General features: G+C 40.8%; 1 protein-coding gene across 3 annotated transcripts in view; it reads right to left on the reverse strand.

Moving 5' to 3' along the window:
• Positions 1-14,997, reverse strand: part of iqsec1b (IQ motif and Sec7 domain ArfGEF 1b) — a 261,941-nt gene that overhangs the window by 139,202 nt on the left and 107,742 nt on the right. The window lies entirely within an intron of this gene.

Below are 14,997 nucleotides of genomic sequence, written 5' to 3' on the forward strand. Positions count from 1 at the left end.
TATCTAAAGTCTAAAAAGGTTGTTGATAGATCTTGTCCATAATTACCAATGAGAAGTTTACCATAATTTTCCTGTCTAGCCAGCCCAGCACCCAAGTCTCCTCGTCTGCCTCCCACGTTAAGACGTAAGGCCGCTGGGGGTGGGATCGGGGTGTCAGCCAGTGACCTCAGTCACCTCTGGCCATCTGGCTTCAGCCCTGCTAGACTTCACTCTGGGGCTTATGGCCTCTGCTATCCAGCCTTTGAGCCCCACCGTTGCCCAGCCGAGCCCGTTAGAGGTCAGTTCAAGAAATGTGTTAATATTATGACTGCACTATGCAGTCACACTGCCAACTTAACATATTTATCAAAGTTAACTGAAACAAACACGAACTGTGTAAGTTAATTTCAAGAGTGTAAAGCTTTTGTCATGTGAGGTCCTTCCTGTGTATGTGGAACAAAACCAAAGCAAACACATAAAGAGCCACAAGGCGAATGCTAATGCCCATCAGGGCTGCTAGCATAACTGTAGGGTCTTGTAGAGTTTAATGATTAGTCTTAGCTATTTCAGTTCAACTGACTTAAATGTTATAGCGTCAAATCCAACACGTTCTCTCTCCCAAAGCGTAACATTTCACGCTAGGTGACAAATCGTCAACATATTACGTTTTCGGCTACCCACCACGTTCCTAAATGACGACCTCGGAAAAATGAGGAAATATGAGAACCGCATGGACTCAATCTACACATGTTCGCTCTTTTTCTTCAAACACACGCTATTTAACATCATTAAAGTCCTGGTTAAGCTCAGGAAAAAGGTTATGGTTAGGGCTAGAGATAAGGTTAGGTTTAGGGCTGGAATACAGGGCTGGAACGTCTATTACCGCGGGAGCGTCATTACACTGGATTTCAGCCATAACCCGCCACGTACCATAAGAACGCCGAAGGTCTCCTTTTGCGTTCATCAGGAACGCCGCGGGACGTGACAAAACGTCGCCATGTTACGTCTCGGGAGTGAGAACGGGCTCTCAAATCACATCAACAATCCCTTTCCAGTGCTAACCTGACGTCCATTTGTGAATCCCTGTGTTTTGGTACTCAAACCATTTTCCTCTTTGGCCCTTGGTAAAGTTAATTAATATGATTCAGTCATTACTAATAACTAGGTGGATGAGCTAATGAAGAGATAAAAAAAGGTTTGACACTTTGACAGTAGGAAAAACCAAGTAAAACCCGGCGTTACAGAGACACGAAAGCTTTCTTGTTTTCAATAATTGAACTAATGAGTCCCAATAACATGGTAATGATTTGTTGATGCTGAAACGTGACATGTCACACTGTAATAAACGTCTTAAATTGAAGCTGATGCTGGTACCTATTATCACTTACAATGTACCGTAGGTGCCACCATGGAAGCAATTATCCTCGCTTTGTTATTTATGTTTGTAGAAGAGCTGACAGATTTTACAGTAACACCCTCATTCACATTCATTAATTTCAAAACTTGCAAGAGTTTGGCATCACTTGAAGCGCAGCCAATACCTCTCATAGGAAGAGCTGGCAGGGATGCAGCTAATGACCACTATAAAGGAGAACAAAGCTTCTAATCAGTGCAACTGTATTGCTTTGTGGTTCAGTGGAGTCAGAGCGAAGAAAGGAGGCATTAGACGGGACTTGTGCTAGTATATCAAGCTGACCACCGGTTCATTGAGCGCTGCTGGACATTATAAATTTTACATGTTGCGGCCGTTGTCGATGCCGACCGCACTCGCTCTCTCACTCACTCTCTGCCCATTCCCCAGCACCACAGAAAATAACACCAACACGCCTGCAGAAAAATCCAATATGCTGCTCTGTTGCAAAAGCTGGGCTGAAACTGAGTAAGTGAATGCGCTCGGATTACATTTCACCCTCTTCCCTCCCAGATGGCCCCTAATCTCAAATTACAAGCCATTTCAGGAAAGCTGGAGAAATGGAAAAATCCTGAACCGTGGGGTATTGTTCTCCACAAACACACCGACACACACGTAGAGGTGCTTCATGAAAAATATTAGCCAATAAAAACACAATAATGCATAACTAACAACAGATCAATTACAACAGGAAAACAATCAATCAGTGCAGTCATGCAGGCACCGCCTCTCCTGTTGTGAGCACACAAAGAGAAAAAAAGGAAAACAGTCAGAAAATGTAGAAACATGTAAAATCTCATATTCTCATCGCTTCTGCACACCATTAATCAGGAGGAGGTTTTTTTTTTTTAAAGGCTCACACTTGACTAAATAAGAAAATAACAACAACAAAATAATAAAAACGGAGGAAAAAGTAAAGTTTTTTTCACCAGGCTAACAGTTTTTGAACTAAAAATGTGCACACTGATGAATTAAACAGGAGGAAACTACCAGTTCGTTTCTCTGGGAAACAACTGCTTCTGCGTGGGAGGTGAACATATTGTGTCTGTGACACCAGTTGGCTGCTTGTTAAAAGTCCAGCAATGCCACATTGTGGTGTCTGATTTCATGCAGCTCTTTTGATGTGGAGAAGTTTTTATGTCATCTGGTTGAAGCTAACGAAGAGAAAGCAGAGGGATCAATGTCACTGTTACTGCTGGCCAGAAGCACGGCTCACTCTGAAAACGCAGCAGTGCCGAGCCTCGGTCAAAGAGTCTATTTCAATGGTAAGAACTCCCGAGAGGAGAGAAAGAAAAACTATCCGGCAGAGCCCAATTCACAATTGATTGCTTTTAGAGATCGAGAGAGAGGGGAAAAAGAAGTAGAGGCGGGAGGTAGTTATTGGGCCTGACTGAAAAAGATGATCACAGTGATGAAGTGAAAGGGACTGAATCTATTCTGCACATATCTATACAGACAGGAGGGTCATTTCAGTGTAAAGCATAATCTCTCCACACACGCTCATCTCCTCTGAGCGCGCTTGTGAAGTTGGAGTGATGGCTGTCATCGAATGAGCTCTTCATTTGGAGCGTGTGAATCTCTGAACTATGGGACACTTCAGTGAGCGTCTGTAGTGATATTATGCATTACTACACTGCTGTGGTGCATGAAAAACCTAAATAAAAGAAAGGAAACAGGATTAACAGGAGTATTTATTAAACAGACATTCAGCTGTGTGAAGGTTAGTGCAAAAGACTAAAATATTGATTGTATTGTTTATTTGACAACTGGTGGTTTCGCCATCCATCAGTAGTCATCAGCCCACGATGAGGTATGCGGTAAAATCACAGATTGCACAGTAAGTGGTCAGAATGGGAGTGATTAAGAATAGCAGATGTGCAGGAAAGTCTCTAGACGATAATCTTGAAAACGAGATCAGCCAAGTTTAAGTTGTAGACACTCAGCATATGATTCTTTGAAAAATGAGGCAATCATTTTGAGTAAAATGGAACAGGAATATATAAAATCAAAGGTTGCTCTTTAAGGAAACTGAATCAAGTAAATTTGACCAGATTCCATTAAATTTGAGTTTTCACATTTCAGTTATGTGACAACATTAGATAGAAAAATTACATGTAGTCAGATTACCTGAAGTCAGCATTTTTGACATAAAGCGTAAGGTGTTGATTTTATTAGATTTTTTATTTTATTGAATTTGTATGGAACTTTTGATTACATCCCATGTTAGATCATTATAGAAAGGTGTGATACTTATTAACGTTTCAACGACACAACTGCTATCTTTATTCCGAGTTGTTTTGAGAGTTCTTGCAAGCAAGTACAGTCGCATCAATATCAAAAAACGTAAGATGTTTTGAACCATCAGAACCTTCCCTGTGTTTTCTTCTTTGGATTGGTTAGACTGAGTCACCAAAGAGGTCATCTTTTCTCTTTGTACATGTTGCCGTTGGGATTAATTTTTAGAAAATACAACATCTCCTTTCACTGTTATGCCGATGATATCCAGATTTATTCAACTTTAAAATCCGATGTGACTGCTTCTTTGCAACCTCTGTTCAACTGTTTGCATGAAGTTAAAATTTGGTTATCACATAATTTTCTTACATTGAACGAGAATAAGACCGAAATCATAGTCTTTGGTAGTCACACTCCGCTAGACCAGTTAGCTGATGCCCTAGGCCCTCTCGCTAGCCATCTCTCGCCCACTGTAAGAAACCTCGGAGTGTTCCTGGATGGCTCTTTTAAACTTGAGAAACAGGTGTCCACTGTGGTAAAAACAGCTTTTACCAGTTGCGTCAGATTTCCAAAGCAAAGCCGTTCCTTCCTTTAAAGGACCTTGAAAAGCTTACCCACGCATTTATTACATCCAGATTGGACTACTGTACTGTACTCCCTCTACTCGGGCCTCCAACACTTCTCTCTTTGCCGGCTTCAGTTAATTCAAAATGCAGCTGCGCGTCTTTTAACAGGAACGAGAATCCATGAACACATAACTCCAATTTTAGCCAAATTGGCTCCCTGTTAAATATCGTATAGATTTTAAAATTCTTTTGTTCACTTTTAATATTCTGAATAATTTAGCGCCCAGCTATCTTTCTGAACTACTCCATTCATACAATCCCAACAGAGCACCTAGATTGTCCAATCACAGGCTCCTAGCACAACCTAGGACTCAAATGAAGTCGAGAGGTGACCGGGCCTTTGCATCCGTGGCACCCAGACTCTGGAATAACCTCCCTGTTCATATTCATACTGCCGAGTCTATCCAGTCTTTTAAATCACGTCTTAAAAAGTATTTTTTTACTTTGGCTTTTGATTCTGTCTAGTTGGCTGGTCTAGCTTGTTGTGTTGTTACCTATTGTTTGTTGTCCTCTTTTATTGTTTGTTTTAATTGACTCATGCTTTTACTGACTGTGAAGCACTATGGTCAACACTGTTGTTTTAATATGTGCTACATAAATAAATTTTGATTTGATTTGATCATGAACCAACAGCTGCTCCCCGGGATTAATAGTAGAAATCCAAATGTGCAAAGTCTTTAGTTTTTAAACTATGCACTTTGAACACCTGAAACAGCAGCTTTAAAACAGCTGATAAAATTACAATGAAAAATCTAAACCCTTTAAAATCTTGTCTGAAACATGACAAAGTGCAAAATGCAAAGGTGCTATCTGAAGCTAATGGATTGCAAGTAAGTTCAACACATGAGAGAGAAAAAATAGATCCAACAGCAACTCCACAGCAAACACCGTCCACTAGCTTTCTTTGAAAGGTTGTGAGACCAGCTCAAAGCAAGCATTATAAACAGCTTCAGCTTGGTCTTGTACATCAGCTTCAAAAACTGTAAAGCTTCCATCTAAGTACCAAATACAATTGAGCAGCACATGTCTGAGGGTTTTTTAATAGAAGCACTTAAATGCTGTACTATAAAGAAGGATCTCAAAAGAAGACTCAATGAAACAACTATTATTTAAAGTATTTATGGGCAAGAATCGACCTCCAAACTAAAAGAGCGGCAGCATGTCCTAAAGAAACTTTAAGGGTGGTTCCTGTAAGTGAGCGCAACCTCCGAGCAGGGCTGAGGATTGGACCTCACATATTCACACTCCACAAGCTGCATCCAGGCCTCTCACCAGCGCTCACACACACACTCATGCATCCTCTCACAGCTGATGGAAAGTTAATTAACTGCCTTTTTGAGGCGGCAGGTCTGTGATAGCCCAGCCACTGATGCGGCCCCATTACGCAGCCTTTAGCAGTGATGAATTATTGCTCCTTCTCTCCTGCCTACCTCCCCATATAAGTGGCGACTTGAGCCCAGGGGAAAGATTGCTGTAGTTCACTCTAGTATGTTGTACACCAGGTAGAGCCAACAGAGGTTGCAGATTGCAGTTCTTGTAGAAGAGGAGGAAGGGGAAAGGTACAGACAATAAGCCAAAACAATAATTATACTAAAAAATCCATTAATGGAAATTGAAGATTATTACTTTACCTTGAGAGAGGAAATAAGCAGCATTTTCCCTGCTTTCCCATTGTTTCTGAGCAGATAATGGTGGTATAGCTGTAACACATATAGCTCCTGTTTTATTCTGCCAGAGATCAATTATAGCAATATGCTAACCTCACAATAATATATTGTAATACATTACCGGTCAAAAGGTTTAGAACGCCCCAATTTTCCCAGTTATTGATTGCAACTGAAACCAATGAATAGCTTTAATGGTACAAACGTAAGTGGTGAGAAAAAAAAGGGTAAGGTTACCCAAAACTGAAAAATAATGTACATTTCAGAATTATACAAAAGGGCCTTTTTCAGGAAACACACAATGGGTTAAAAATTTAAAACTGTTCTGCACTATGCACTAATTCCTACAAGTGTTCCAACGTTTCTGGATTATTTACAACCCCCGCTGTCTGCATAAAAGCAGTGTTGGAACACACTGTGGTGCCAAACCCTCATGAGCATCAGTTGAACAGTACTGCACTGCAGAAAGTAGTGTGTTGCTACAAAATGGCAAAAAAAAAAAAAAGGCAATGAACAATAGAAGAGAGACAGACCATCATAACACTTAAAAATGTCGGTCTTTCCTACAGAGAAATTGCAAAGAAAGTCAAATGTCAGTGAGCACAGTTTCCTTCACCATCAAAAGGCATTCAGAAATAAACTCTGACAGGAAGATCTGGCAGAGCCAAAGCCACAACTGAATCAGAGGACAAGTTTCTGAGAGTTAACAGCTTGCGTGATAGGCGACTCACAGGACAACAGCTTCAAGCACAGCTTAATAGTGGTCGTAGTAGCAAGTCTCAGTTTCAGCTGTGAAGAGAAGACTTTGAGCTGCAGGTTTGACAGGATGAGTTGGAACAAGAAAGCCAGACGTCAGAGTAAGACAAAGAGGCTTGTCTGGGCCATGAAACACCGGAGTACAGTGACTGGAAGACTGGAAGAAGGTGTTATGCAAAGATGATCAAAATTTGAAATCTTCGGTTCATCACGCAGGATCTTTGTACACCGTCGAGTAGGTGGAAGGATGGTTCCACAGTGTGTGGCATCAACTGTCAAACATGGAGGAGGAAGTGTGATAATCTGGGTTTTGCTGGATCCAGGGTCGGTGACTTGTGCAGAGTGAGGCACTCTGAACAAAAGCAGCTACCACAGCGTTTTGCAGCACCATGCAGTACCCTCTGGTATGTGCCTAGTCGGTCAGGGGTTCATCCTACAGCAAGATAAGGACCAAAACATAAGTCCAAGCTATGCCAGAACTACCTCAGGAAAAGAGAACAAGATGATAAGTTTTAAAACATGGAGTGGCAGCACAGTCTCCAGACTTAAACTGCATCAAACTGGTTTGGGATGAACTGGACAGAAGAGTGAAAGCAAAGCAACCTACAAGAGCCACATTTATGGGAACTTCTGCTACAGATATGGGAAGAACTTTCTGAAGAATATTTGATTTCTATTGTAGAAAGAATGCCACGGGTGTGTTCAGCTGTTATATCTGCCATATATCATACATCTGCCAAAAGTTTAGAATACATTTTGGTCTATAGATTGATTCCATGATTTGTTTTTTTATCTCCACTTGTTTATTTGTACTATGCTTTCATTTTAGAGTGCAATGAGACAGTAAACTGTGTAAATTGCAATAGAAAACTGGAAAAATTGGGTTGTTGCAAAACTTTGTTGTTTTCCAGAAGATCCTTGATAATACCTAATTAAATGCAGTTTTGGGAAGGTTACTTTTAAAATGCCTACAGATTACAGAATACATGCCCCAAAATGTAGTTTGTAACGTATTCCATTACGTTACTCAATGAGAGTAACGTATTCTGAATACTCTGGATTACTTAATATATTATCAAACTTTTTTACAACTACATGAATGTACTATTGCTGTGTGATTTATTTCTATTACTGGTTACTCGCAATAGCAACTAGATTTTTAAATCTTAATATAAATGAGTAACAGTAGGGTGAACATTAGGTAAGGCTGCACTTTTTGCGGCGATCTCGTATAGAAAACTTTTCCGAGCGTATATAAAACAGGTCAGCGGCTCCGAACCGTAGTAAAGGGACCTCTGGCTAATACGCCGGGTTCGTGTCGGACTCGTAGCCGAAAACTAGCTTTACTTTGTTGTCTGGGTCAACTTTGTTAGTGAGAGACAGAGAGAGGCGTTGAAAGGCTGCTCCAATGGAAATTATTGTTTTTGGAGGAAAACACGAACACGGTGTACAGTCGAGTCTTAATAGCTTACTTACAACTGGGCTAAACTGCCCATGAGGCTACATTCTTTAGGGCTATGCCTGTAACACTCTGCCTATTCCCTTCATATTAAATCATTTTTTGAATAATAATTTTTCAAAATATTTCTCCACGTCATGTTGCGGGCCGCAAGTGGAGGTGACATGGGCAGCGAGATTGAGACACAGGCATTAGAGCCTCTTAATGCGTGTTTTGTTTGGGTTTCCACCGGCGTGGGATTACTAATTACCAATAGAGATGGCATAGCCTAACATATGAGACAGCGAAAGACCGCTGTGTAATCCATTTATTTCAACAAAGTAACTGTATTCTGAATACCACCCTTTTAAACAGTAACTGTAACAGAATACAGTTACTCATATTTTGTATTTTAAATACGTAACGGCGGTACATGTATTCCGTTACTCCCCAACACTGATTAAATGTTCAAAAACACCAATAACAACGGTCAGTCACATTCAGATGCAAATAACAGTTTGCATACTGGGGTGACTGTAGCTCAGTAGGTAGAGAAGCTCATTAGCTAATTTGATTGGTGGTTTGATCCCTGGCTGCTCCTATCCTAGGGCAAGAACTCTGATGTGTTCATTAGAGTGTGAATGTTTCACTAAAAGATCTTTGGTGTAGAAAACATGGGAGAATGTTGTATAAAATGCTTTGGGTTTAAAAGTGCTATTTACTCAAAAAACCTTGACAAAGTCGTCATCCATTTCATACAATGGAATAAGACCTTGTCTATAAAGAGAAACATTTGGTTTCTGGAGCCAGGAGGTTTTTCCTCACTAAGTTAGACCCAAGCAACTCAGCTGGTTCCTTTGGCAGATCCAAATCTCGTACCAAGTCATTTAACTCTGGTTGGGTGAATAACTCAGGGACAGATGGGCAGCTAGAAGATGGAGCTTCAAAGTCCTCATCACTAGAATGTTATGTATCTATAGACAAACAGTACTATCATCAGACTCTTCTCTCATTAAGTTAGCCAGTAAAAATGAGAGGTGGTATTTCATCTGAATGTGGTATAGATCTCATTGCTGAGGGCAGCTTAGGCAAACCGGTAGATGATTTTGTTTTGAAACGGTAAAAGGAAAAATAATTATTCTCAAAGTGCTTCCTACAACATGCCTCATCCACAGAAGCACTTTTTACTACACTGAAGTGGTTTCCATTAAACATTTACACACATCTCAAGTTGTTCACTGATAAATGCATCAGAGAGCAACTTTGGCATCCAGACTGAGCAGCCAGGGATCAAACCACTAACTTTCCCATTAGCAGATGACGTACTCTAACTCCTGAGCTATATAGCCACCCCTGGATCCAGAAATATTGACTAACGAGAAGAAGCAGTCCTCAAAGTGATTCTGTGGCTCTTTGCATACTGCTGGATGTCAGGGTTCCTGGGTCGTTGACCCAGTGTTTTCTGTTCTTCACTGTTTATTTCCTACATGTTCCATTTCCTGTTTCATTATCTTCAGCCGTATCTGTTGCCAATTGTTGTCATCGTACAGTCTGTGTATTTAAGTTCCTCAGTTTTACCAGTTCACTGTCGTGTCATTGTCGCTGTTAGGTTGTCCAATGTTCAGTTCCGTCAGTCAGTCATTCAGTCATTTCCTGCTTCTGTTCTGTTCGTTCACTCCGTCTACCATAAACACCAACCTTCACCTACCTGTGAGTCCAGCGTTTGGGTCGCCCTTCCCTCATCCACACTGCAACCCCTGACACTGGAATACCAAACCCCAAGTTCCTTTTTTTCCCCTTCGTCCATGCTGGGAGGTTTTCAACAGACGCCTGAACTGGATGAAGCTGGGTTGTGGCTCGTGTTAGTCACTCGGTTTCATACCCAATAAGCAAAGTATGCCTCTATGCCTCTTCTCTCAACTGCTGATTGTGAAAAACATGATGTGACATTATGGATACTTTAATAGATATTGTTTGTAAAAAAAAAAAAAATCAGCAACTTGAAATTTGTAAAGAATTGATTGATTTAGGCCTGGACCATTTCATGCTTGCTATCTCTCTGTGTCTTAGTGGGAATAATTATTTCTTTAGTGGACACTGAAACCTTCGTAGGCTGGAAAACAGGAAACTCTCTCCTGCTGTTGGAAGAAGAATGCTTAAAGAATGGGGTGCTGCTTGTGCTGAAGGTGCATTCGATTTGCACTAAGCTGCAGTATTCTTTGGGGATGAACATGTTGTACAATATCACCACACTACACACAACTTTGAGGGGAACTAAAGGAATTTAGTATTACACTGGGACAAAGCTGAGAGACTTGCAAGAGACAGAGTTTAAAAGAATAGTTATTATGAGTTATTCTCTCAGTCTCTAAAATAACTTCAGCCCAGAAACACTGCAATTCCCATAAAGTGATGTAACTCACATTGTGAGCAGTGCTGGGTTACTCCAGTAATGCGATAAGTCAATTATTACATATCACTCATTGTGTAGCACAACAGGGAAACAACTAAGGAACTTATGATGATTAACATGTCCAACAATGAAGCCGCTTTCTCAGCTGGAGAAAGACAGACGGCCGACTCTAGGTTGGGAATCAGTAATTGCTTCAGGTGAAGAAGTTCATGTATCTGTTGCTTGGAGGTGGGAGAAGAAAAGAGTAGGAATTGGCAAAGCTGTTGTATACTGGTTGGTCTGTGTTCCCATCTTCACCTATGGCCACAAGCTGCAGGTAGAGATCCAAATAGTTGATTTGGCAAATACTAACTTTAAGAACTTGAGTTTAGTCAAAAGTGATATCAAAGCTCACTTAACTTCAGGTAAGGCAAAAAGGAGAAACCCAGTTTATTAAGGTAAATAAAAGAAATATAATGTCTGTATATAATGTAATGTCTCACAGTACTCTAAAAATAATATGTTATGTAGATGAGTCCTTCAAACTCAATCTTTTTATTTTTAAAAACGCAGTTCACTAATGGAAGGGTTTTACAGGCAGAATAGTACTTCTGGCCATTTAAAGTTATCTAAGTGTTATTCTCACATTGCTTAGAATAGAAAATAGTGTTATAACTCATGGGGACTAACAGCAAAACAGACACAAGGTAATTTAACAGCACTAAATGTGTGTTCAGCAAACACCAGAGAATGTATTTCTACCGACGCCCGCTTGCTTTCAGATGAATGTAACTGGGACAGAACATTCACAGAAATCTATAAATATTCCCACAGCTCCAGTGACAGGCATTGTGGTTATTTATAAATCCCATTCAGCTGAATGTGCCGAACGCTGCGTCACAAATCCCAAACAATCGCACAGATGCAAAGAGTGATCTGCAACTCCCCACCACAAGCATCAGCGCCATGCAGAAAATTGAACACATTTTTAATTACAAACAAAACAATAGATGTTTCCAAGACAGAGCGGAGACGGCGGCTCCACAATCAGGCAGTGTAGTTGCAGAGACAACTAAATCCCCAAGCGCTATTGTGAGTGACTTCAACACAGCTAGCCGGAAATTAAAAAAAAAAAAACAAAAACATTTATTCAAGTAGATGTGCGACAATGTGTGGTGCAGCAGCGATAAAGCAGAATGGAAACATGAGTAAGCAACAGGTTTAACGATGTAGGGCAGCAATTTAGGAGGGGACGGACGCATCAGTACGAAAGTCGACATCAAAGTGAGCCTGGATGAAATGAAGATGCAGCTGACTGAGTGGGGTGAGGCTAACTTTGCCTGCATGCCGATCACACACACACGCAGCCACTCCCACCGCAACTTCAGAGGCACCGAGGAGCACAGCCATTTGTCAGGGGTATTGTAGCTTAACTAAACCAGCCGCTCACTTAACATCTCAGCACAGCATAACAAAATTAATATTTTGTAGCATCATGCAGTCTGTCATGAATTAAGCGACTTAACAATCCTCCCATCAGATGCTGTCTTACAACAGAAACAAAAGCACAAAAAGACAAGACTATTTCTTACCTCACCAAGCTAAAGACATAAAAACATAGCATGCATTTCAAACTTGATTTTTTTGCTATTCAAATGACCTCCAGTTGAGATTAAACATTTACTACATTAAGTTAAATCTAAAATGGAAAACGCTTAAACCGGGGCAGATTGTAAAGATGCTAAAATATAATCTAATTTCACTAGTAATTACTGACTATTATACAGTGGCTTGCAAAAGTATTCGACCCCCTTGAACTTTTCCACATTTTGTCTCATTACAGCCACAAACATGAATCAATTTTATTGGAATTCCAGGTGAAAGACCAACACAAAGTGGTGTACACGTGAGAAGTGGAACGAAAATCAGACATCATTCCAAACATTTTATACAAATAAATAACTGCAAAGTGGGGTGTGTGTAATTATTCAGCCCCCTGAGTCAATACTTTGTAGAACCACCTTTTGCTGCAATTACAGCTGCCAGTCTTTTAGGGTCTGTCTCTACCAGCTCGATTGGATTTAGATCTGGACTTTGACTGGGCCGTTCTAACACATGGATATGTTTTGTTTTACACCATTGTTGCCCTGGCTTTATGTTTAGGGTGGTTGTCCTGCTGGAAGGTGAACCTCCGCCCCAGTCTCAAGTCTTTTGCAGACTCCAAGAGGTTTTCTTCCAAGGTTGCTCTGTATTTGGCTCCATCCATCTTCCCATCAACTCTGACCAGCTTCCCTGTCCCTGCTGAAGAGAAGCACCCCCAGAGCATGATGCTGCCACCACCATATCTGACAGTGGGGATGGTGTGTTCAGAGGGATGTGCAGTGTTAGTTTTCCACCACACATAGCGTTTTGCATTTTGGCCAAAAAGTTCCATTTTGGTCTCATCTGACCAGAGCACCTTCTTCCACATGTTTGCTGTGTCCCCCACATGGCTTGTGGCAAACTGCAAACGGGACTTCTTATGGTTTTCTGTTAACAATGGCTTTCTTCTTGCCACTCTTCCATAAAGGCCAACTTTGTGCAGTGCACGACTAATAGTTGTCCTATGGACAGATTCCCCCACCTGAGCTGTAGATCTCTGCAGCTCGTCCAGAGTCACCATGGGCCTCTTGGCTGCATTTCTGATCGGCGCTCTCCTTGTTCGGCCTGTGAGTTTAGGTGGACGGCCTTGTCTTGGTAGGTTTACAGTTGTGCCATACTCCTTCCATTTCTGAATGATCGCTTGGGAAATCTTTTTGTAGCCTAAGCCTGCTTTAAATTTCTCAATAACTTTATCTCTGACCTGTCTGGTGTCTAAATCCAATCGAGAATCTGTGGCAAGATCTGAAAACTGCTGTTCACAAACACTGTCCAGCTAATCTGACTGAGCTGGAGCTGTTTTGCAAAGAAGAATGGGCAAAGATTTCAGTCTGTAGATGTGCAAAGCTGGTAGAGACAGACCCTGAAAGACTGGCAGCTGGAACTGCAGCAAAAGGTGGTTCTACAAAGTATTGACTCAGGGGGCTGAATAATTACACACACCCCACTTTGCAGTTATTTATTTGTAAAACATGTTTGGAATGACGTATGATTTTTGTTCCACTTCTCACGTGTGCACCACTTTGTGTTGGTCTTTCACGTGGAATTCCAATAAAATTGATTCATGTTTTTGGCTGTAATGAGACAAAATGTGGAAAAGTTCAAGGGGGCCGAATACTTTTGCAAGCCACTGTAAGACAACTGCATTTAATGCAACAATTTATCAGCCTACCTAACAAGGAGCCAACCTATCAGCAAATTAGATGACTAATATAATAACAGTCACTGATGTGTATCCTCAGTTTCACATCAATTTTGTGTTGCTTAATGCATGAAAAATATTTATGAAAAAAAAACACAGTGGAAATGTTGTTCTAAACGTTGGTATCAGTATCTGTTCATCCCATTCAAACTCAGTATTGTGACTACGCGGAGCAACACTGGCTCTGATTAATCCTCCACTCAACGGCAAAAAGAGGCATGGGAACAAATTATCATTTAAAGTCAAAGATAAGAATGTTGCTTGAAGTGCAGAGAAAGATGTTAGTGGGGTGGTGGTGATATACCTGCTTAACACTCTGGAAATCAATCTCACTGTCTTGGCAATTTTAAATGAAAAATTCTTAACATGTTTTTTAAAAAACGAAAGTATTCTTGTTTGACTTCAAACCATAGGGTCAGGGTTCAGGGTTGGGGTCATCGTTGATCAGAATGTTTATGTTTTAGCAAGTAAAAACAATTATGTTGTTACTTGCGTTACAAAGGTTCTTCAGTTATCTGTGCAGCAGGCAGAACGAAAGGAAAAAATAAATCAGACAAATGTGTATTTATCTTCCTGCGCACTCGAGCTACAATCAGCTGATTTGAGTTCATGTGCAGGAGGAGGAAAATAGTGGAGCGTTCTACAGCAGGTCAAGAAGATGGCCCCGCCCCTCCGTGTGCCTGGTTCTGCTGGAGGTTTCTTCCTGTTAAAAGGGAGTTTTTCCTTCCCACTTTCACCAAAGTGCTGCTCATAGGGGATCATGATTGTTGGGTTTTTCTCTGTATGTATTATTGTAGGGTCTCCTTTGCAATATAAAGCGCATTGAGGCGACTGTTGTTGTGATTTGGCGCAATATAAATAAAACTGAATTGAAATTGAACTGTAACAAAATCAATGACGGGTCAGGTTTGTTCATGTTTCTGCAGTGATGATCGCTTTGAAGTTTCTTTGGGTAGGTTATAAGCTTAGCTTTGTGTTGCTGGCCGTGTGGTCATACATGAATAGTAAAGGAAAGCTTGTATGTGTGTCCTCATTAGGACAGGGGTTGGTGTGTGGAACTGTAGTTTATTGTTAACTGGTAATTAGGTGACGGTGCACTTCCGGTAAGACATGTTCAGAGTAACGAGAAAGTAATGCTGAGTAGTGTAAGAAATTA

This window comes from Neolamprologus multifasciatus, chromosome 5, assembly GCF_963576455.1.
Source record: "Neolamprologus multifasciatus chromosome 5, fNeoMul1.2, whole genome shotgun sequence".
NCBI lineage: Eukaryota > Metazoa > Chordata > Actinopteri > Cichliformes > Cichlidae > Neolamprologus > Neolamprologus multifasciatus.